The sequence below is a fragment of the Cupressus sempervirens genome, chromosome 6 (genome assembly GCF_028749045.1).
Source record: "Cupressus sempervirens isolate cs-2001-9-10 chromosome 6, ASM2874904v1, whole genome shotgun sequence".
Taxonomy (NCBI): Eukaryota; Viridiplantae; Streptophyta; class Pinopsida; order Cupressales; family Cupressaceae; genus Cupressus; species Cupressus sempervirens.
In genome coordinates this window covers 412207183-412231666 of record NC_143123.1, presented here as the reverse complement: position 1 = coordinate 412231666, position 24484 = coordinate 412207183, and the positions used below count along the sequence as shown (strand labels likewise).

The window sequence follows — 24484 nt, the reverse complement described above, 5'->3', positions numbered from 1 at the left end:
TATGGGCTAACGATATTGAAATTCAAGTAGGCTGCAATAGAATTTTCATACATACTACTCCAAGTAGTCATCTATTGAGTGATCATTTACTCCATGGCTTCCTTTTGGTGAAAGTATTTTGGCATTTCTTTTTCACATATTTTACCTTTATGTACTTCATATTCTTTGGGATGATGACTATGGTAATCACTCATAACATAATGTTGTTGCAATTACAATAGGACCTTTCTTCATGCTATAGAATATTTTCTTAGGATTCATGATCCCTCATCAGGTAATTGGCCTTGTCCCTCATTAATAAATTATTAATTTATGTTGAAGTACAATCTAAAAAGTAGGGTGGGCACCTGCAACTTGACTGATGATTCTTTTATGGGGGAGATGGTATTATCAGTTGAACCCTGTAGATTGGAGACTCTATGGCCTTTTGTCTTTGCAATATGGAGACATGGAGACCAATTTAAGGATTACCTAAAAAAGAATTGGTTAAGTGTATAAATTTTCTAGAACTTATGTCAATTGTTTTAATCTAAAACTTATGTAAATGTTTTTAATTGTGGCAGTTTTCTAACATTAGATTTTATTGTTCTAATACTTGTTGATAGTGACAAATGGATTATGCTTTCTAGATATAATACAAACTAGTTTACTAGGATTGCATTAAAATATGAAGTGATGTATGTAGGATTAATGATTTTGGATTTTTATTTTTCTAGTTTCAAATGTACAAACCATTTATCCCAACATCTTGATTTTGCAATCTAGTTTCTTCAAATTTGACTTAGATTCTTCCTTAAGAATCACCCAAGTCCCAAGCCCCAAAGCATGATCATATCTTGCCAAGCCTGTATGATATCTTTGAGAGAAGGTTTAAGTTGTTGATTACATAATTTTTCATATTATATTGTAGGGTCAGTGCAAGAAGTTGGGTCTCACTTTTGGCCAAAAAGTGCAAGTGTTTTTCCTATTTTTGATTTTTTTTCTTCAATTGATGTCAAAATTTGAGGTATTTAGAGATTGAATATAAAAAAACTCTAGAAATAAAATTTTTTGTGTTCGAAATCTAGTTTTTGAATATGTAATTTATTTGTGTACCCATATGATAGATTATTTTTTTGGTATGAATTTTTAAAAACTGCTTTTTCAAAATGCTTGTTTCAGGACCATACCATGCTCATGTATGGACACCATAATTTGACACAAATAAATGAATTTTTGCAAATCCTTTTAAAGGGAGTTACCCAATACACATAAAATTGATGAAAATATTTTTTCTTAATTTTTTATTGAATAATTTTATTATTATTAATTATTAATTGGCTATAAAGGTAAATTTTAAAACCTCTCGTGTACAGACCACATAATTTGATCAAAATCTCACTTTATTCAAAAAAAAAAAAAATTAACATCAAATGAATTGTATGTAGATTGATGAAATATAAATTAATTTTTAAAAATTTATAAAATAAAAAAGTTATTAAAGTTTTAGTGAATGTCACTTTTTAATGTTTAGGAGATAGTTTTGATTAATAAATAATGAAAAAATAGCAAATAAACTAATAACACTATAAAATTTACATTTTTGGAATTAGAACAGTAAGACCTATAATGAGTTTTTGTCTCATCAAAAAATTCAATGAGGATGACTATAAAAAAATTATGACAATACCAGAAATTGTCGATTAAATGCCTTAGAAAAAAAATAGATCATAAAGGCATGGCTTGGTGGGACCAAGCCTATTCCATGCCTTTCCCCAAGGAAAAACCCCATGCAAAATTTGGGTGCCATACCAAATTCTTTCTCATGTTTCAAGAATCAGGTACCCAATTTGTAATTCAAAAATTGGGTGCCTGATTGCTTTCAACCATTGTATCTGACTGCTTAAAAATTGGGTACCCGATTTATAAATGGGTACCCAATTTTTAAAGAATTAGGTACCTAATTTTAAAGAAATTAGGTACCCATTTCAAATGTACTCGTTGGGCCCCAAAACCTACCCCACAGATCGAGTTTCAATGATTGAAATGATTGAATAACAGTTTTGATCTGCAACAACGAATTTTGTCATTCTTATTCTGTTTTCTTGTCCTCTTATACAATTTGCAAGCTACTGATTCAAATTCAAAATTAGTGCAAACATGGGATCAAAACAACAAAGAAAGAAGAAAGAAAAAGTTATGATAGATGAGGAGATTGTAGAAAATAAAGAGAATGAAGCACGACGTCAACGAGAGAGAAGACAGAGAATTAGAGACTTGAACAATGTTTCAAAAGAGAAAGACATTGAGGATACCACGATGGATGAAGAGGTCAAAGAAGAGAACCCAATACAAGAAAATTCAGATGCATATTCTAATCATGCATTCAGTATAGGTGTGTCTCCAAACCCTCAAATTTTCTCTTGCGATGAAATTGGTGATTTTTTAGAAGCAGGTTACGATTTAAATGATTTAGATTTTCTTCATGAGAAGCAATTGTCAAACAATCATGCACAAAAAACTCCAATTGAAATGCATGCCCCAAAAGAAATACCAAGAAAATTTGAAAATGCTATTCAAATCCCAAATAACAGTGAAAATAGTAAAATGTTTGAAAATAAAAATTGCATGAATGTAGACATAGAAACACCAACTATTGAACAAACATGTCAGAATGATAGTAAAGTGTCTAAACATAATTATAGTATTCCTAATGATGTGTTGGATAATCTTGAGGGATTGGTTTCATGGAGAAAAATTAGGACACATGCTAATAGATTGTATAGGCATTTTTTTTATAATAAGAAATTTGGGTTTCAATGTCAGCTAATGTTGCAACTAATTAAAATTTCTAAAATGTGAAAAGTAATGAGAAGGTTGGAAATGTATGCAAAACCCAAAAATAAAAATGAGTCTTTAAAACAAGTTGTATCCACTATTGCTAGTGCCTTTGATGTTATCAGAAAGAGAAGTCGGTCTAAAGATAAGAATGTAGCATGACAAGCAATAACAACAACTTTAGTTAACAAATCAACATCTGACAAAAGATTGATTAGTAACATAAGTGGATATCTTAATATGAATCGTAAGACTTTAGAAAGAGCTGTAAAGAGAAGGGTTAACTTTAAATGTGATCCAACAAATATTTTATGGACTTCTAGTGGTAGACTCCCGAGATGTGATATGAAACTTACTAGTGAAGTCAAAAGTTTGATTTAAATTTTTTGGCATGATAATAAAAGAGTATCACCTAATTCAAGAGATGTTCTTAAATTGAGAATTGGGTCAAAAATTTGTGATCCACATCCTAAACACCTTTTGGACATGACGCAAACTGAATTGTTTAAAAAATTAGTAGATGGTAAGGTATTAAATATTGCCATTAGTAAAAGATCTTTTGAAAAGTGTAAACCATGGTATGTAAGGATTAACAAGGAAAGAATCACATGTTTTTGTAAAACTCATATTCAATTTTGTTACCATTATGATGTATTTCGATCTATATGTGGTACCATGCATAGTAAAGAAATGTTGCAGGAATGTGGTATAAAAATACAACCTCAAACTATAAAAGATTTCATATCAGGTTTGTTTTGTAAGCCACCTAATGATCAATACTTTCTTTTCAATGCATGTCTTTCTAGTACATGTGATATGTGTGGCAATCTTTCTTTGTTAGATAAATGTTTGCATGAAAATGCTTTGACTACTTTTGGACAACAATTAGTTGAGGTAAAAAGATTCAAAACTATTGAATATCCATTGAAGGATGGCAAGATTGGAAGAAAGTGTGATCTAGTTACAGATAAAGTTAGTTGTCATGCATTTATGGATCAATTTAAGAGTGTGATCATACCAAAATATGTTAAACACTCTCAATATTCTAGATGGCTTGATGGACAATTCAGCATATGGGTATGTGTAGGATCATGGTGTGCCAAAAAGTGGCGATGTGAAAAAAATAGAGTTTGAACACGTCTAAAAGCGCTTCAAAATCCACTCTAACTTTTTTAGACCTATCCAAGTACCAAGCCTGGAAGGAAATGCCAAGCCTTATTGGATATCTGATCTAATATCGGATATCCAATAATCATATGACATTATTATTATAATATTATAATAATATAAAAACATTATATTATAATAGTATAATATATTATTTAATATAATATAATATAATAATAATAATAATAATTATACTATAATATAATAATAATAATATTATTATATTATAATCGTATAATATTATACTATAATAATATTATATTATAATGTATTATATTATAATAATATAATATAATATTTAATATTATAATATATATTAATGTAATATAATATATATATAATATAATATAATAATAATAAAGTATAATATATTATAAACTATAATAATATAATATAATATAACATCATAATAATATAATATAATATTTTATATTATAATATATATTAATGTAATATAATATATATAAAATATAATTTAAAAAAATATAAAATATAATATAATATAATATTTCAAAGCTATATGTTATATGTTATATATGTTATATGTTATATGTTATATATAAAATATAAGATATGCGGGCGATTGGATATCTGATTCAATATTGGATATCCGATATCTATAACATTACATATTAAAAAAGACCAAACCCGCGGGCCCTTATTTCTCACATTTGGGGGTTAGTATTAGTGCGCGACTGGATATCAGATATAAGATTGGATATCGGATATTAAGGTATGTTTTTTTTTGTTTTTTTAACTAATTTTTAATCTAAATTCGATAGATTTTAGCATGATTTTGTTTTTTTAGTTGAATCTAGGGTTTTTTTGAAAAAAAAAGGTTAAAATTAAGGATTTTTTTAAATATATATTATGTTTTGCAATTCAATAGGAATGGCTGATCAGAATGATGACACTGAGGTAGGGAATAATATTCCTCATAACCCCCCACCAAATGATCCAGTTCCCCACAAAACTATCCACCAAATGATCCTCTACCCCCTCAAAACTCTCCTTGAATTGAGGATTTGATAAATAAAAATCTCACCGAGTTGAGAAGTTTGCATAGAACATATAATAATATACTCGCATTGGCTCCTATATTATCCACATTAAACACCATAGTGGATAACATTGAAACCCTTATAAACCAACAAAATGTCGCTCTTCATTGGCATGATCAAATGCACGAGATGTTTGATGATGGTTTGGATTATGATGAGGTTGCAGCCCTCAACATAAGCAAAGATAATTTGGCCAGCTTTTTTGCGAACCCGACAAAGGATTTACCAGTTGACCCAAAAAAATCCAAACTATCAATTAAATGGTGCACAAATGATGCCATACGTGCAAACTTTTGGGATCGTTGGTGGATGGTCTTTGATATCCCTCCACATGGAAATTTAGACATACTATTTTATTTCCTTAGAAAATTATATGCTGAATTTGTGTTGAAACTTAAAGTGAACTATTGGAATATGAAGCCCAACATGGGCTTAGGACTAGGAGCTCCTCAGGATAGACCCTCTTCCCAATGAAAGAAAGCTGGCACTTTTGTCCCCCCCACTAATATCTCCCCTCCTCCTCGAGTGTAGTATCCAGATATTATGATAGAGGCTAGCTCTCAAACTATCAGAGCCATTCATAGGCTGAGTAGCCTAATGATATCTCAGGCTAGGTCAATCCTGCCTCCTTGTGTTGATGATGCTGGTGCTAGTTCATCACCGACTAGCTCATCACACGTTTGTGTGTCTTATACTTGCATTATGTGCAAGAATATTTTCCTGGGTCCCATAGGTGATCTTCCTGAGTATCATTTTGTATTAGACGAGGATACACTAGACAGACACGTAGAGGCTACAGACCCTGATTCGAGATAGGAGGGGAATGCAGAGGCATGGACTCCTTCGGTGTCGGTACATGTATATTTTTTTTGTTATGACATATGTGATTTAAAGTTAATTTTTATAATAGAGTAATTTTAATTTTTAAGCCATACTGACTTTTATATGTATGTGATCTTCATTCACATTTAGTTGATGACCGAGGAGGAGCTCAGACAGATTGATGACGCCACACTCTCGACCATTTCATTTGGCTTTGAGACATCTATGGTACATTATGTTGTGTTCACATTTTTTTTCTATTTGATATTGTAGCATATATGGTTGCTAATTTTTCTTTTATCCATGCCACCTCATACCGAGGAGTCCCCAAGGTTCTCTAAGTGTGTTTTGAGGTCGATCTTCTGAGGGTCATAACTCAGAGCTTGTGAGGGATATTGATAAACTATCAAATGCTATAGGATGGTGATACTCTCTAATAATCTTTCGATTATCTTTCGCACTATTAGGGGCATGTCTATATGTTATGTGAACAAAAATAGCAATCTAAATAGAGTTGTAATAGTGAGATTGTGTCTCATTTTGAGGTTGCAATGTATAGTTTTCACCAAAATCAACAATTGAAATAATAGTGCCAATGGGAAAAGTCTCCTTGCACATTCTAAATTGTTCAACCAACCACTGAGACCTGTGACTATGTCTTGCATACTTGTAAAAAAGATTTGCCTTGAAATCTAAAATAAAACTAGCCACACTGATATCTTTTCCAACCAATTCACATCTAGAGCTCTCACCTCCACTCTTCAATGTGTATTTCACCATTTCATATACCTCTTTTTTCACTATTGTCTTTCCAAGATCTTATTCACACCCCTCATGGAAACATGTGTCAAACTTGGATAAGCCACCACATTCTAAACACTTATCATTTAAGCAAGCATTTTTATAAAAGAAACAACCATCAACTCTACGACATAAAAGTTGATCTAGCAAGTCTCTTGATGATTTTGGAATCTCACTAGCACCACAATCCTCCAACATTTTTTTACTATGCAAAGTAGAACGGATGGAGTGTAATAGTTCATAGTGCATAGAAAACTCAACATGATATTTGCAACAACATGTATTTTGAATTTTGAGTGGCACACAATAAAATGACTTCAAAGATTCAAAAACCCTTTGTGATATATGAAGACTTGGATGACTCTCTCTAAGTTGTTTAAACAACATAGTTTGACTTACCTCCAAACAATGTTTAGGATGTGGCGTGCGGTCTTTGATGCCAATTCTCAACTTTAACACGTCTTTAGCATTGGGTGATACTCATGAGTTAGAGTGCCAAAATTGTGTAATTTCTTCCTTCACATCATCAGATAGCTTCTTATCAAAACATGGAAGTCTCCCACCAAATGCCCATATTTCATTTTTAAGACGATCATCAATTTTTTCTCGTCAACTAAGTGCTCTTCTCAAAGTAATACGATTTAGATTCAAATCAATACAAGTTTTTCTCATATATCTACCCTTTCTCAAATGATGACTTACCAAAGAGGTTGTAATAACCCTTTGAACAGCTCTGTTATCCTTCTCCCTGTTATTTTTTCCAATGCTATTGAGAGCACTGAAAAGATTCTTCACAATAATGGCATTTCTTTCCAAATTTTTATTGACACAAATCTTTAATTTGGAAAGCATAGGTCTCTTTTTTTGCATCTTTAATAAGTGCATGAAAAGCTGATGTTGCTCTACCACTATCTTATTGCCGAAAAACATTTGATATAGTGTTAATTATAATTAGAAGATATGTAATGATTTTGTGCATTAGGTTTCTGTGCATTGTCATGTTCGACATGGTCAATTATGCAATTTGGATTATGACTTGGTAGCATTTCATCTTCAAAATTTTCATTCTCTAAATTTTCAATTTCGGCATTATTGTTTTCAATAGGTACATTTTCATTCCCCAACTGTACATATTCATTATCTGACTCTACGATTTCACCTTCGACTAATTCATCGTCAACTTTAATGATATTCAACATACATTGTCTTTTTATTTGGTGTTCCATTTTGTCTCTTTCCCCATATGCCGCAATATCTTCATTGGATATCTTCCTTTTGCATTTATCCTTTCGACGACTGCTGCTCCCCATTTAAATGACAAATTCAAACACTTAAGGTTATATTTTCAAATTTTTTTCGATTGGTTGGGCCCCAAAACACACTTTTTTGCAAAACTCGTGAAAAAAGAACAGAAAAAGTGATGTTGTCGAGTTTGCAGGAACAGGGATATGTTGGAAATTGGTGCCAGAGAAAATCGGATATCCGATTCTCTAATGACATTTGGAGGGAAAATAGCCTTTTCTATAATAGTATTAATCTTATAATAATTATTGGAGGGAAACTGACTTTAGTTTATTAGTATTAATATATAGTATTAGAGCTATAAGAGTATTAATATATATATTATTATTATAGCTATAGTATTAATATATAGTATCAATATTATTATAATACTTATAATAGTATTATTATTATTACTATAGATATAATAGTATTAATATTTAGTGTTTATTTATATTATTATTATTATGCTACAATAGTATTAATAGTATATAAATATGTCATAATATAATGGGTCAAAAGGGGTCATGGGTCACCCTATGACCCCCTTTGACCCATATGAACAATTCTAATATGTCCCTAGGGGTACTTGGACCCCTAGAGACATATGTCGTCATTTAATGGGTCAAAGGGGGTCATAGGTCACACTATGACCCCCTTTGACCCATATGAACAATTCTAATATGTCCCTAGGGGTCCTAGGACCCCTAGGGATATATGTCATCATTTAATGAGTCAAAGGGGGTCATAGGTCACCCTATGACCCCTTTTGACTCATATGAACAATTCTAATATGTACTTAGGGGTCCCAGGACCTCTAGGGACATATGTCATCATTTAATGGGTCAAAGGGGGTCATAGGTCACCCTATAACCTATGACCCCGTTTGACCCATATGACCTATGACCCTCTTTGACCCATATGAACAATTCTAATATGTCGCTAGGGGTCCTAGGACGCCCAAAGACATATGTCATCATTTAATGGATCAAAGGGGGGTCATAGGGTGACCTATGACCCCCTTTGACCCATATGAACAATTCTAATACGTCCCTAGGGGTCCTAGGACCCATAAGGACATATGTCATCATTTAATGGGTCAAAGGGGGTCATAGAAAAAACCTATGACCCTCTTTAACCAATATGAACAATTCTAATATGTCGCTAGGGTCCCTAAGACCCCTAGGGACATATATCATCATTTAATGGGTCAAAGAGGGTCATAGGTCACCTTATGACCCCCTTTGACCCATATGAACAATTCTAATACGTCCCTAGGGGTCCTAGGACCCCTAAGGACATATGTCATCATTTAATGGGTCAAAGAGGGTCATAGGTTACCCTATGACACCCTTTGACCCATATGAACAATTCTAATACGTCCCTAGGGGTCCTAGGACCCATAGGGACATATGTTGTCATTTATTGGGTCAAAGGGACCTATGACCCCCTTTGACCCATATGAACAATTTTAATACATCACTAGGGGTCCTAGGACCCCTAGGGATATATGTTATCATTTTATGGGTCAAAGGGGGTCATAGGGTGACCCATATGAACAATTTTAATACGTCCCTAGAGGTCCTAGGACCCATAGGAACATATGTCATCATTTAATGAGTCAAACGGGGTCATAAAAAAAACTTATGACCCCCTTTGACCAATATTAACAATTCTAATATGTCATTAGGAGTCCTAGGACCCCTAGGGACATATGTCATCATTTAATAGGTCAAAGGGGGTCATAGGTCACCCTATGACCCCTTTTGACCCATACGAACAATTCTAATATGTCCCTAAGGGTCCTTGGACCCCTAGGGACATATGCCATCATTTAATGGGTCAAAGGAGGTCATAGGTCACCCTATGACCCCGTTTTACCCATATTAACCATTCTAATATATCCCTAGTGATCTTAAGACCCCTAGGGACATATGTCATCATTTAATGGGTCAACGGCGATCATAGGTCACCCTATGACCCCTTTTGACACATATGAATAATTCTAATATGTCCTTAGGGGTCCTTGGACCCCTAGGGACATATGTCATCATTTAATGGGTTAAAGAGGGTCATAGGTCACCCTATGACTTGCTTTGACCCATATGAACAATTCTAATATGTCCCTAGGGATCCTTGGATCCCTAGGGACATATGTCATCATTTAATGGGTCAAAGGAGGTCATAGGTCACCCTATGACCCCCTTTGACCCATATGAACAATTCTAATACATCCTTAGTGGACCTAGGACTCCTAGGGACATATGTCATCATTTAATGGGTCAAAAGGGGTCATATGTCACCCTATGACCTTTGACCCATATTAACCATTCTAATATGTCTCTAGGAGTCTTAGGACCCCTAGGGAAATATGTCGTCATTTAATGGGTCAACGGAGGTCATAGGGTGAACTCATATAAACAATTCTAATATGTCCTTAGGGGTCCTTGGACACGTAGAAACATATGTCATCATTTAATAGGTCAAAGGGGGTATAGGGTGAACCTATTAACCATTTTGACCATATGAACAATTCTACTATGTCCCTAGGGGTCCTAGGACCCCTAGAGACATATGTCATCATTTAATCGATCAAAAAGACCTATGACCTCCTTTGACCGAAATAAATGATTCTAATACATCCCTAGGGGTCCTAGGACCCTTAGGGACATATGTCATCATTTAATGGGTCAAAGGGGGTCATAGGTCACCCTATGACCCTTTTTGATCCATATGAACAATTCTAATATATCGCTAGGGTTCTTAGGACCCCTAGGGACATATGTCATCATTTAATGAGTCAAACCTATGACCCATATGAATAATTCTAATACATCCCTAGGGGTCCTAGGAGCCCTAGGGATATATGTCATCATTTAATGGGTCAAAGGGGGTCACAGGGTGAACCTATGACCTCTTTTGACCAATATTAATAATTCTAATATGTCACTAGGGGTCCTAGGACCCCTAGGGACATACGTCATCATTTAATGTGTCAAAGGGACCTATGACCCACTTTGACCCATATGAACAATTCTAATACATCTCTAGGGGTCTTAGGACCCCTAGTGACATATGTCATCATTTAATGGGTCAAAGGGGTTCATAGGTCACCCTATGACCCTCTTTGACCCATATGAACAATTCTAATATGTTCCTAGGAGTCCTTGGACCCCTAGGGACATATGTCATCATTTAATTGGTCAAAGTGAGTCATAGGTCATCGTATGACCACCTTTGACCCATATGAACAATTCTAATACATCCCTAGGGGTCCTAGGACCCCTAAGGACATATGTCATCATTTAATGGATCAAACATATTAACTATTCTAATATGTCCCTAGGGCTCCTAAGACACCTACAGACATATGTTGTCATTTAATAGGTCAACAAGGGTCATAGGTCAATCTATGACCCCCTTTGACCCATATGAACAATTCTACATATGTCATCATTTAATGGGTCAAAGGGGGTCATAGTACACCCTTTAACCCCCTTTGACCCATATGAACAATTCTAATATGTCCGTAAGGGTCCTAAGACCCCTAGGGACATACGTCATCATTTAATAGGTCAAAGGGGGTCATAGGTCACCCTTTGACCCCCTTTGACTCATATGAACAATTCTAATACGTCCCTAGGGGTCTTAGGACCCGTAAGAACATATGTCATCATTTAATGGGTCAAAGAGAGTCATAGGTCACCGTATAACCCCCTTTGACCCATATGAACAATTCTAATACGTCCCTAGGGCTCCTAGGACCCCTAGGGACATATGCCATCATTTAATGGGTCAAAGGGGGTCATAGATAACCCTATGGCCTCCTTTGACCCATATGAACAATTCTAATACGTCCTTAGGGGTCCTAGGACCCCTAGAGACACGTGTCATCATTTAATGGGTCAAAGGGGTTCATAAGTCACCCTATGACCCCCTTTGACCCATATGAACAATTCTAATATGTCGTCATTTAATGGGTCAAAGGGGGTCATAGGTCACCCTATGACCCCCTTTGACCCATATGAATAATTCTAATACATCCCTAGAGGTCCTAGGACCCCTAGGGACATATATCGTCATTTAATAGGTCAAAGGGGGTCATAGGTCACCCTATGGCCCCCTTTGACCCATATGAACAATTCTAATACATCCCTAGAGGTCCTAGGACCCCTAGGGACATATATCGTCATTTAATGGGTCAAAGGGGGTCATAGGTCACCCTATGGCCCCCTTTGACCCATATGAACAATTTTAATATGTCCCCCTAGGGACATATGTTGTAATTTAATTGGTCAAAGTGGGTCATAGGTTCACCAATATGAACAATTCTAATATGCCCCTAGGGGTCCTAGGGACATATGTCATCATTTAATAGGTCGAAGGGGGTCTTTCACTCATATGAGCAATTTTAATATATCACAAGGGGTTCTACGACCCCTAGGGACATATGTCATCATTTAATGGATCAAAGGGGGTCATAGGGTGACTTTGATTCATTTAGGACCACTAGGGACATATTAGAATTTTTCATATGGGTCAAAGGGGATCATAGGTTCACCCTATGACTCTCATTGATCTATTAAATGATGACATATGTGTGTAAAGGTCCTCGGACTCCTAGGGACATATTAGAATTGTTCATATAGGTCAACCCATTAGATGACGACATATGTCCCTATGGGTCCTAAGACCCCTAGGGACATATTAGAATGGTTAATATGGGTCAAAGAGGGTCATAGGTTGACCTATGACCCCCTTTGATCCATTAAATGATGACATATGTCCCTAGGGGTCCTAGAACCCCTGGTGACATATTAGAATCGTTCATATGGGTGAATTGGGGTCATAGGTTTACCTATGACCCTCTTCGATCCATTAAATGATGACATATGTCCCTAGGGGTCCTAGGACCCCTAGGGACATATTAGAATTGTTCATATGGGTCAATGGAGGTCATAGGTTGACCTATCACCCCTTTTGACCCATAACATGATGACATATGTCCCTAAGACCCCTAGGGACATATGAGAATTGCTCTTATGGGTTTGACCAATGACCCCCTTCGACACATTACATGATGACATATGTCCCTAGGGGTCCTAGGACCCCTAGGGACATATTTCATTCTTATGGGTCAAAGGGCTTCGACCCATTAAATGATGACATATGTCCATAGGGGTCCTAAGACCCCTAGGGACATATTAGAATTGTTAATATGGGTCTAAAGGGGTCATAGGTCACCATGACCCATTAAATGATGGCATATGTTCCTAGGGGTACTAGGACCCCTAGGGACATATTAGAATTGTTCATATAGGTCAAAGGGGGTCATAGGTTGACCTATCACCCCTTTCAACCCTTTACATGACGACATATGTCCTTAGGACCGTTAGGGACATATGAGAATCACTCTTATATATATATATATATATATATATATATATATATATATATATATATATAATAACATAATATTTTCATTAAATATAATATGTATTATATATTATTATATTAATATGTATGTTATTAATATATATAATAATGTAATATTTTTATTAAATATAATAACATGATATATATGTGTGTGTGTGTGTGTTATTAATATATATTATAATATTAATATGTATGTTATTAAGATATATATATATTATTAATATATATGAGTCAAAGGGGTTCATAGGTTGACCTATGACCCCCTTCGACCCATTACATGACCACATATGTCCCTAGGACCCTTAGGGACATATGTGGTCATGTAATGGGTCGAAGGGGGTCATAGGTTGACTTCGACCCATAAGAACGATTCTAATATGTTCCTACGGATCCTAGGACCCCTAGGGACATATGTCATCATTTAATGGGTCGAAGGGGCTCATAGGTCAATCTATGACCCCCTTTGACTCATATATATTAATATAATAATATATAATACATATTATATATATATATAATATGTTACGTTATTATACATATATTATATTTAATGAATATATTACGTTATTATATTTAGTAAAAATAATAATAATATAAATTATATTTAGAGATTATAATAAGAATAACGTAATATATTATTATATATTAATAGATTATATCTTATATCTTTACATATATATATATATATATATATATATATAATATTAAAATACATCTTTACATAGTAATATAACTGAAATAATTTATAAATCATAAGCTATAACTCTTAAACCCAGTTTTCCCTCCAAAATGGGTTGGCATTTCAAAATTTCCAGCAAAATTCACCGATCCATATCGGATATCCGATTAGGCTTGGTATTTACCAACCCTTTCCGGTCAATCCAAAAGACGTGCTTGAAGAGGGTTTTAGTGATACTCAGACTTCGAGTAGCCGTCTGACAATGTTATTTTGATTAAAATTGAATGAAATGAAAAGGGTTCTTTAATATCGCTCTTGAGATTCCATCAATATAATTTCTGTCAAATTCTGAGTTCGATAAGTATTTACTAGTTAATTATCAATGAAGATTCTTGTAAAGTGTTGATTGACATACTGATTGAAAAATAGCTATAACTTTCAAACGGTATAACATTTTTTAAATCTAAAAGTTGCGTCACATTCTATGCTTCGTCTAGTATAATAAAAAATAAATAAATTTAATTTGGTAAAATTTTCTATTAGTTAAGGTGGTCAGACACGTGACTTTTTTTTCGAAAAATTTTTGGTAGAAAATTCATATTTAATTATTTATTTGGAATAAAAATACTAAAAAATATGCATCACATCCGAGCATAAGTCTAATTTTCATATCTATAATTATATTAAAAAAATATTATCATTTGATTTTGATTAAGGTGGTCAGACATACACCTACTTTTTATTTCTGCCCTGAAATTTTTGTAGTACTGCATTTAAATTCAAACTTTTGAGCAATCAATTTTTTTTTTCTCCTGATAAGGCCTAGTAGTTTAGAAACTACATTCAATATCTTACAAATTATTTTCTTACAAATTTTTGATATAAAGTCCATAGCCACTTTAAAATTATGTGTCAAGTTGACATAACCTTGATTTGTTAGTTTTTCATTGCCACTTAAGGCCATAGTTTGGTTAACCATGATCCTGCACATACCCATATGTAAGCATACATTTTCAATTGGTACTATACTTTTAGTTGTTGACTTTGCAGAGAACTACACACTTGCACCATAAGAAGAGGTACAACCACAATATTGCAATTCAATGCAAGTAACAATTTATGTTAATATAGTTTATAGGCATGCACTTAATAGTACAAAGGAGGATTGAAAAATATTGAGAGAGTACCATTTTTATACGAGTGATAATAAAATCCATTCATCTGAGTTTGTCCAATATTTTTTCAAGGTCTTTTATGATAATGTAAAAGAGAGACAAATTCAAATGACACAACATTGGATATGGTCAGATAATTGTATAGGACAATTCAAGAATGCTAGAATGTTCTATTGGTTGAGTAGGACACATAGGCAAACTAACATCCAACATGTGTGGAGTTTTTTTGAGGCTGGACATGGTAAAGGAGAACATGATGGTGTTGGTGTAGGCATGAAGAGAGCCCTTAGTAGAGAGCAATTAAAATTTGAGGAAAAAGCTAAATTCAAAAATGCACATGAGATTTTCGAATGGTGTAACAAATATTTATACACGGGATCAAGTCAAAACTCTACAATCAAATGTTTCTTCTACCTAGTTGAATAAAATAATATCCCTTCAAGACATAACTGTGATACAATTAGTGGGTCAGCTAAATGGCATTCATTTAGGAGTTCAGATTCTAGCACTTGGACTATATGGACTAGGGAGCTTGCTTGTTTTTGTCAATTTTGTCTTGCAGATGAATGGGAAGAATGTGAGAATACAGAATGGGTTGAAGATTGGCAACAAAGATCATTAGTACCTACTGACATGCATTTTGAAGATGATATAGTAAATGAAGGATAGAATTTTACTTTTGCATCAGAAGACTATGATCATATTTTAGACCTCATAGAACTTGGAATGCACAATTTAATTAGATTTTTTTCTGATCTCATGCTTCAATTTATATAATTTTCATATGTACACTTGTGATTAAAGTGTTTCTATACTTTATCTTATCTTGTAGGACATGTTTATGATGTTATTGCATCTAGTGATAATGATGAATAGACTAAGTATTGGCTAGCTAGATGTGTGGAACCTAAGAAAAAATTGACATGTCATCAAGTAGACGATGATGGTTTTGAGTATCCAATTGGGTCTGTCATTGTAGCTGGCACCTGGCTATGTAGATACCTAACAAGAAGAAATGGTTTGCCAACATTTGAAGACTACCAAACTGAAAAGAAGATTTTACACTATTCTCATTTGATTGTGGCAACAAATATCAAATTAGAAAGATACAAAGGGAGACCCGCCAATAAGGTATTATGGACAATTTCAATGGACGAGCACAAGACAATCATAGATGCATTGCAAAAGAGAGAGGATGTAGATGGTACAATGGGATGACTACATTTAAATCAAACACATGTAAGTTTTTTCATTATTGTATTATTTATATATATGTACTTATATAATTTAATTACATGTATGTTTGTGTTGTCAATACCAATTTAGAGAACTTATATACCTCTTATTCAGGTCTCAATTACAATTTATGCAAATTTAAATGTTAAAGTGGATCGAACATCAACATCTTGTGCAATTTCACATAGTAAGTACATACAAATTACACATATATTTACATAGTTCAGATACCTTGAATATTAATTTATGTGTTTATTAATGTGTGTTTTTGTTGTACAATTTTATTTTACAAGACCTCATTTGAAGAGATGTGTTGAACCAATTTTATGTTTTGAGTTCACTGAACTATAAATATATCATTGACATTGTCTTACATATATTGTGAAATATGTTGTACAAACTAATTAAAAAAATGAGAGTTTACTTCTATTTGAAAGTTAAAGGTATGCACTTGATAGATTATAAATTAATTGTCAATTTAACTAATGACCTCCTATTTTGTTCCATTATTTTTGCATTCAAGCATGTTTAAATTAATGTTTGTTTGAAGTTTCAAATTACTATTGATTGTAATATTAAAAACAAGTCACTTGTACATGATAATTTAAAGATCATTACTCATTGTATTGATTATATGTTATATCATTACTCATTGTATTCATTGTATTGATTATATCTTACATTACCAAACAACACATTAAGATCACTTATGATACATTGTTACGTATGTTATTCATACATGTGTCTCTTAAGGGGACATGGGAGTCCTAATAGGTCATAATAATTTCTATACATTTTAATAAGTCTTAATATGTTTACTAGCACATAATAGGTATTATTAGGTGATAATGAGTCTTACATTACCAAACAACACATTAAGATCACTTATGATACATTGTTAGGTACGTTATCCATACATCTGTGTCTTAAGGGGACATAGGAGTCCTAATAGGTCATTATGTCTGTTATAAGTTATGATAGGTATTCATATGTTTACTACCACATAATAAGGTCTTATTAGGTAATAATGACTCTTACATTACCAAACAACACATTAATATCACTTATGATACATTGCTAGGTACATTATCCATACATGTATGTCTTAAGGGGACATAGGAGTCCTAATAGGTCATTATGTCTGTTATAAGTTATGATAGGTATTCATATGTTTACTAACACATAATAGGTCTTATTAGGTGATAATGAGTCTTAAATTACCAAACAACACATTAAGATCACATATGATACATTGTTAGGTACGTTATCAATACATTTTTTAATCTAATAGGTCAATTTTATTTGTATGAATCTCAATGCATAAATTTGATGTGATATTTATCCAATAATGCTCTATAGATAGTTAAAATTATTGTTCATCTTGCATATATAGTTACAAAACGTGTCATATGTTCATGAATAAAATATGTCAGAATAAAGAAAATGGTTTGAATATACTTAAAACATGATGAAACATAATAATATATACTGCATACACAAGCATGATAAGAAATCATAAAAAAATAGTACACGATCTAACGTACATCATAACATGATCTATGAAGTGAAAAAATACATGGTCTAACATATAGTTTTAACTGTCCTAACACAAAGTGTATACATCAAAAACAATATACATCATAAAAACACAATCTACAGGTGCCAACAAGACCTAATCTATATTATTGAATGTCCTCTTTACTCCACGTGAAGAGGACTCAGATGGATCATCATGTGTAATATTTAGCCCCAATAAGATAGATGTAGAGACATAAATCTTACTACCTGATACAAAGAAAAGAGGTTCAATTTGATCATTAAATGACTCGTGTTGCACTCTTCTAGCTTAAAAAGAATACAAATATTATCAACAAACTATATGTTAGATACTTATTAATTATTTGGAGAGTAGATCCTCTAACTTTTAGAGACAACTGGTTATCTCTAAGGAGATAATGTAATGAGTCAACAACAATAAAAAATAAAGAGGATGCAAGAGGATACCCTTTCATAATTGATCTAGAGAGTCCTAAAAATTATGATCTAACCCCATTAATTTCTTTACTAAAACCCTAACACCAATCATAAGAGAGGACACCATTTGACATAATATTGGATAGAATCCTAGGCTTGCAACATCATCATAGTGAAACTCCATTCCACCCTTTTGTAGACATTTTCATAATCAATTACTTGAGCATGCCTACACTCTATCCTGGAAATGTTTCCCAATCCAAAGTCTTCCAATAGGTTATCAAGTTCTCCAATGTGTATAAATATCCTTAACAAAAAACTTTTGTATAGGGTTAATGATCTTGGGTAGGATATCTTCTAGTCTAGAGGCTAAGACCTTGGCAAGAATTTTGTATGATATGTATTTAGGAGTGTCCTATCTCTAATTTTTAATGAGATTCTTATCTCCCCTTGGGGATCAATTTTATGAGCCCTCCATTGATTACTTGACCTAGGGATTTCTCATTACTATTTTTTTGGATGGAGGAGCTGATTTATGATAGAAATGGGTTTATCAATGAATAATGCATCTTCATTAGGAATTATGGTTCTCATTTTATCCCTATCTTCTAAATCATTTTTCTATCATCATCTTCTAACCAAAAAAATTGATAGTAAAATTAGGAAAAAGATCTTACTATATATCACTAGGGGGTGGGTATTTCTTTTTATAGAATAAGGCAATATTTTCTTATGTGGCCTTCCATTCTGCAAAGGCAATAAACATTTAGACTACCCATATAGGAAAATAGGAAACAAATAGGGCAATCTCTAGTCTCCAAAAAAAAACTTTTAGGCGCTTCCAACCCAAGATAAATAGAAATTAGTCCACCCTAACATAATTATCTAGTTAGGGATTGGGGTGTTAGAGTGCTTCAATACCCTCCTAATTAGATATTACATGATGAATACTCACTTAAGATATAAAGGTTTAGGCATTCAGTGGAAAGATAAGTTATTCACTTCTTTAGATATATTCTTAGGCATCCAAGGGTGTAGTTCGAGCTCCTACTCGCACTGATGTTCCACCTCCACCTCTTGATGGTGAGGGAGGGTTACTTAATTAGATGCCTAATTCATTCAAGTCTCTTCTAATTTTTTTATGATGTATCATTTTGAGACCTTGATATCAATGTTTAATTAGTTTTAGGATTAGGGTTCAATTTGGTTTACTATTTGATTAAGTTTACATGCTTAGGTTTCAATTAGGACAAGAGTTAATAAATTGAATTAAATTTTACAATGCTAAATTTGGTTTTAGATATAGAATTATAGTTAGAGCTTTTAGATTAAAAACCAACATTAATTCAAAAAAGTTAGGTTTGAATTTTGTTTTAAAGTGTTGAATATATTATTGAGTTCTAGTTTAGGGTGATTTGGTTTAGTCTTAAGGTCAACGTTTAACTTGGTTCAATCTTAGGGTAACGGTTCAATTTGGTTAATGGTTGGGGAAAGAATTCAAGGTTAAATTTAAGGTTTGTACTTTTAAGTTGGGATATATAATTAGGTTTATGATAATGGTTTAATTCAATTTGGTTTATAAGTATATTATTAATTAGTTAAGGGCCAGGGTTACCTTTCAATCTAATTTGATATATTCAATTTGGTTTAGGGTTACCCAGGGGTTAGTTTATTTTAGTGTTAAATATTAAGATATAATGCTTTGATATCACTCATTTTTTGATTTTTTGATTATATCACCCCTATACATTGATAGTATATGTGATGAATCTTACAAATATTATTTGATCTCATTACATGTGTCATGGTAATTTTTTTTAGTTTATGTACATGAGATGCTCCTATATATGGTGTTTTTCTTTTCTTATAATATATAGTGTTATATATATAAATTTGCCTAAGTACCCTTCTTGATTATCTATGATGGATATGTCGTAAATGTCATTTCTCTATATGATTCTTTTGATATGATATGCATGGATAATATATATAATGAGAATATTAAATCCTTCCTATGCAATAAATGATGTAATTAGATATGTACAAATGTTTTTAGATTCACATGTACATGACATGTAGATGTAGATATGATGCTCCTCTAGGATAATTTAGTTTACCATAAATAAGGTTACAATTTTCGGGTTTGACATTTATAAAATTAGTACTCAAGGTAAGATAGGAAAGTTATTTAATTATTTATATATTACCCTAGTGTAGGTTTTAGCAAATTAAGATTAAGGTTAAGATGATAGTAAGGGTTATGATTATAGTTAAATTCAATACAAATTGACATTATAGTTAATCCTAAATGATGCCCAGCCAAGGGATCCAAAGAACTAATCAAAAGTTTTACTAAGCAAGCAATAACATACATACAATAATTTACATTTATAAAAAACATAAGAGATTGCATTCCTTAATGAGCACATTTAAATTTCATTTTTAAATAATTACAAGTACTAAAAGTTAAATAAATAACACATCCACATGAAAAAATATTAACTACTTCAGTTCAATCCATTTAAATAATATATACATTTGTTTCAAATGCCACTTGGCAAATTAATTTGGAATGCACAATCATCCACTGTACATGTCATAGGGTATGAAAGGTTGAAAGAATATACATTTATAAAATAGTTTACATCATCCATTTTCGATCCATGAAACAAAGTACAATGCAATTTAAGTAAAATCATTTTAAATACTAAGTTTTTTGTTTGGATCCCTTGGCGAGGTGTTATGTGATTAAGTACTTATATATGTTTAGAGTTTTATTGTACATAACTATATGGTTAGGTCAAGGTTATAGTTTAAACAATGAATTTAGGTCGAGGTTATATTTTAAACAAGGTCGAGGTTATATGGTTCTAGGTCGAGGTTATATTAAGAGAACAAAGCATTAACTAGCATAAAAACCATAACATACATGAGAGACAAAGTGAAAACCCTCAAATGAGAATATGAGCCATGGAATTGCTCTCCCAATGAGAATGGTCACTTGATTTAGAGATGAGTCTAGTATGTGGATGTGGGATGTATGCTCAAGGTTCTCAAAATAGCTTCAATGGAGATGAAAATGGAAAATTGGTAGCTTTGTGAGCTCTCAATTTGGCATTATAAGGGTATGGTTAAGGCTTTTGCTTCTCAAAACTAGCATTATAACTTTAGTTCAAAAGGTTGTGATGAAATGGCTTGGGAGGGGATTAAATTTATAGGCTAAGGGCTTGAGGGATGGAGGACTAGGATGTAAGGATGGGGAAATGATTAAGGAGGGCTAGGATGCACTCAAAGGGGAGCACATGGATTGTGCTTGTTTAGCACCAATCAGGGAGTGACACATGCCATAGGGTGAGTGGATGGAGGAAAGGGGATGGATGAGTCAATAAAGGAGGCTCAAGGGATAATATCTTCATAAAGACCCTTCATTATGGCTTGTAAGAGCTTGTAAGAGTCTTTATGGCTTTTGTAAGAGCATTCATTGTTGGGTGGTTGGGATATTTTGGAGGGAGTTGAGATTGTTGACTTTCCTTGGCTTAGGAAAGTCTTAAGCTTGCTTAGGGAATCTGACAAGTTTAGGGGGTGGATTAGGCTTGGGTTTAGGATTAGATTAGGGATGTTAGAGATTTGCAAGTGGATGGCATTCATGAGGGTGGGTGAGTTAGTGACTAAGCTTAGTTAGTATGGGTGGATGGGGTGGATTAGGCTAAAAAGGGGATTTAGGGATAAGTTAGGGGCTTATTAGATTTGAGGGTTTTATTTATCAAATAGATTTATTTAATAAATGGAGATTTTGGAATTAGATAGAAGAATAGGATTTAATTGATAAATAATAGGTTATTTGATTTATCAATTAGGACTATAGATGATTAATTAAATTGATCAACTAGGGGATGGAAAAGGATTAATTAAATAGAAATTTAATTAATGATGCCTTTAGAGATAACTAAATAGGATTACCAAAGCGGTGTAATCAAATTTAGGTGTCTACAATATGGTTCTAGGTCGAGGTTATATTTATTTGTAATTACATGTTTAAACAATGAATTTACATATAATCTAATCATTCAACATTATAATAAATACATAAATTAAATACATTTCAAAACATCTAAAATAATAATTTTTTAAATAAACATTTAAGAAACTATATTTTAATTAACAGATACAAAAACTTAAACATCTACTCATTAACAATGTAAATTTACAATTTTAGGTATATTAAAACTGAAAGAAAACAATAAATTAACATACATATAAAATGTAAAATTGAAAAAAAAACAAGTAAAATAGTACAAAACATATTAAAATACCTAGTATATCAAAAACTAGTAGCACGAGGTGGTCGATAGGGCTGAAAATTGGGTTCTCGTATGCATATCTAATCGGGCTCCTATTTTTGAAGTCATGAAAATCACTTCAAAAATGCCAAAAAATGGGTTTAATAAAGTCTTTCAAATTGGGTACCCGATTTTTAAAAAATTGGGTACCTGGTTTGAATGAAATCGGGCACCCGATTCTAAAAGCAACCAGGTGTCCGATATTTGAGCGGCTCAGGCACCCGATCCGCTTTTAAATATTGGGTACCCAATTTTTGAATTTCAACTTGGGTGCCCGAAGCTTGATTTTAGAAACGGGTACCCAATTTTAGAAACGGGTACCCAATTTTAGAAAAATTGGGTACCCATTTTTGAGAAGTACAATTCCACAGATTTGACTTCTGTGGAATTGTGACCCAACTTCTTGCAGTCACCCTGTATCTCCATTGGATTTTCTCAACTCCACTACAAAGAATGAATGTGTCATCTCATAAATATTTGCAAAAGATACCAAGTTACCCTTTCTTCCATTCTTATTTCCTTGCATCTTGATTATGCAATCTATTTTCTTCATATTGAAGTTCAAAAGTTTATCTCCTTCCTCAATCTTTGTTCATATACTAGAAAAGGGTTGAGTAGATGTAAAGCACTTCTCACTTTTTGCTTTGTTTTTTCTCTTCAAGTAGGTGTAATATAAAAAGCCATGAGAAAAATAAATGACATCAAATATATTTTAAGATTGATAAACTCTTTACATGGGTATTATAAGGGGATGAATTATGACTCATCTTGAAGCTCTCTTTGTCAAACATTCTACTAACAAGGTCATATCCATTATCTCAAAATGTAAAGGTTTGCATTGAGTTTTGAATAGTAGAACTTCCATCAACTAGGGAATACTGAGTCAAGTTTTAGGATGGGATCTAATAATGTGTACATTATCCTTCTAACTTCATATATGTGAATACTAAGATGTGCATTTAATTTATCATTGTATATCTTATTGTACATGACCATCAGATTGGGATCTTGAAAAGATAGACAACCAGCCATCAAAACAAACAAAATAGCCCCTCATGACCATACATCTACCTTAGCACCATCATAGTCTTTTCTTGTAATCATCTCTTGCGAAACATATGTAGGAGTACCAAAACTTGTATACAAGAGATTGTCATGCTTGATTTGTTGAGTCATTGAACTTAATCCAAATTCTAAGATATTCAAATTGATGCTTTGATCTAGACTCAACTTTTGTAGTTTCAAATCCATGTAATAAACTCCCATGCTATCACAAAAGTCCACTACATTGGTAACTTGTTGCGAGTATTTACTTGCAACATCCTCCTTTATCTATCCTTTGGCAACTTTTTTGAAAAGTTCTCCAGTAATACGTTCCATATCAAAATAGATTTTGGTATTTCTTTCCATGACTTAAAATAGTTGTCCAATGTAGGGATGCTTGATCAGTCTAATCATTATTGTGTAATGTTGGGATGGTTGACCAATCTAATCTTAATGTATGACTTTTCATGATTTCCAGCATCGCCACCTTCAATGTAGTGGTTGTGTTTCTTCTTTAGTCCACCAGATGGAGCACTAAGTTTAAATGGCCACAAAAAGTTGTTCGGTCTTTTGAATTTGGAGCCAATAGTAACAATCTCGTGGATAAGATCTTCAATACAGATTATGCCACATTTACCTAAAACTTGTTCA

At 32.9% G+C, this 24484-nt stretch overlaps 2 pseudogenes; both read right to left on the bottom strand.

Annotated features, from left to right (window-relative positions):
• Positions 1 to 800: 800 nt before the first annotated feature.
• Positions 801 to 24247, bottom strand: LOC149552811 (CBL-interacting protein kinase 2-like; annotated as a pseudogene).
• Positions 24247 to 24484, bottom strand: part of LOC149552810 (large ribosomal subunit protein uL30y-like) — a 75374-nt pseudogene continuing 75136 nt past the window's right edge.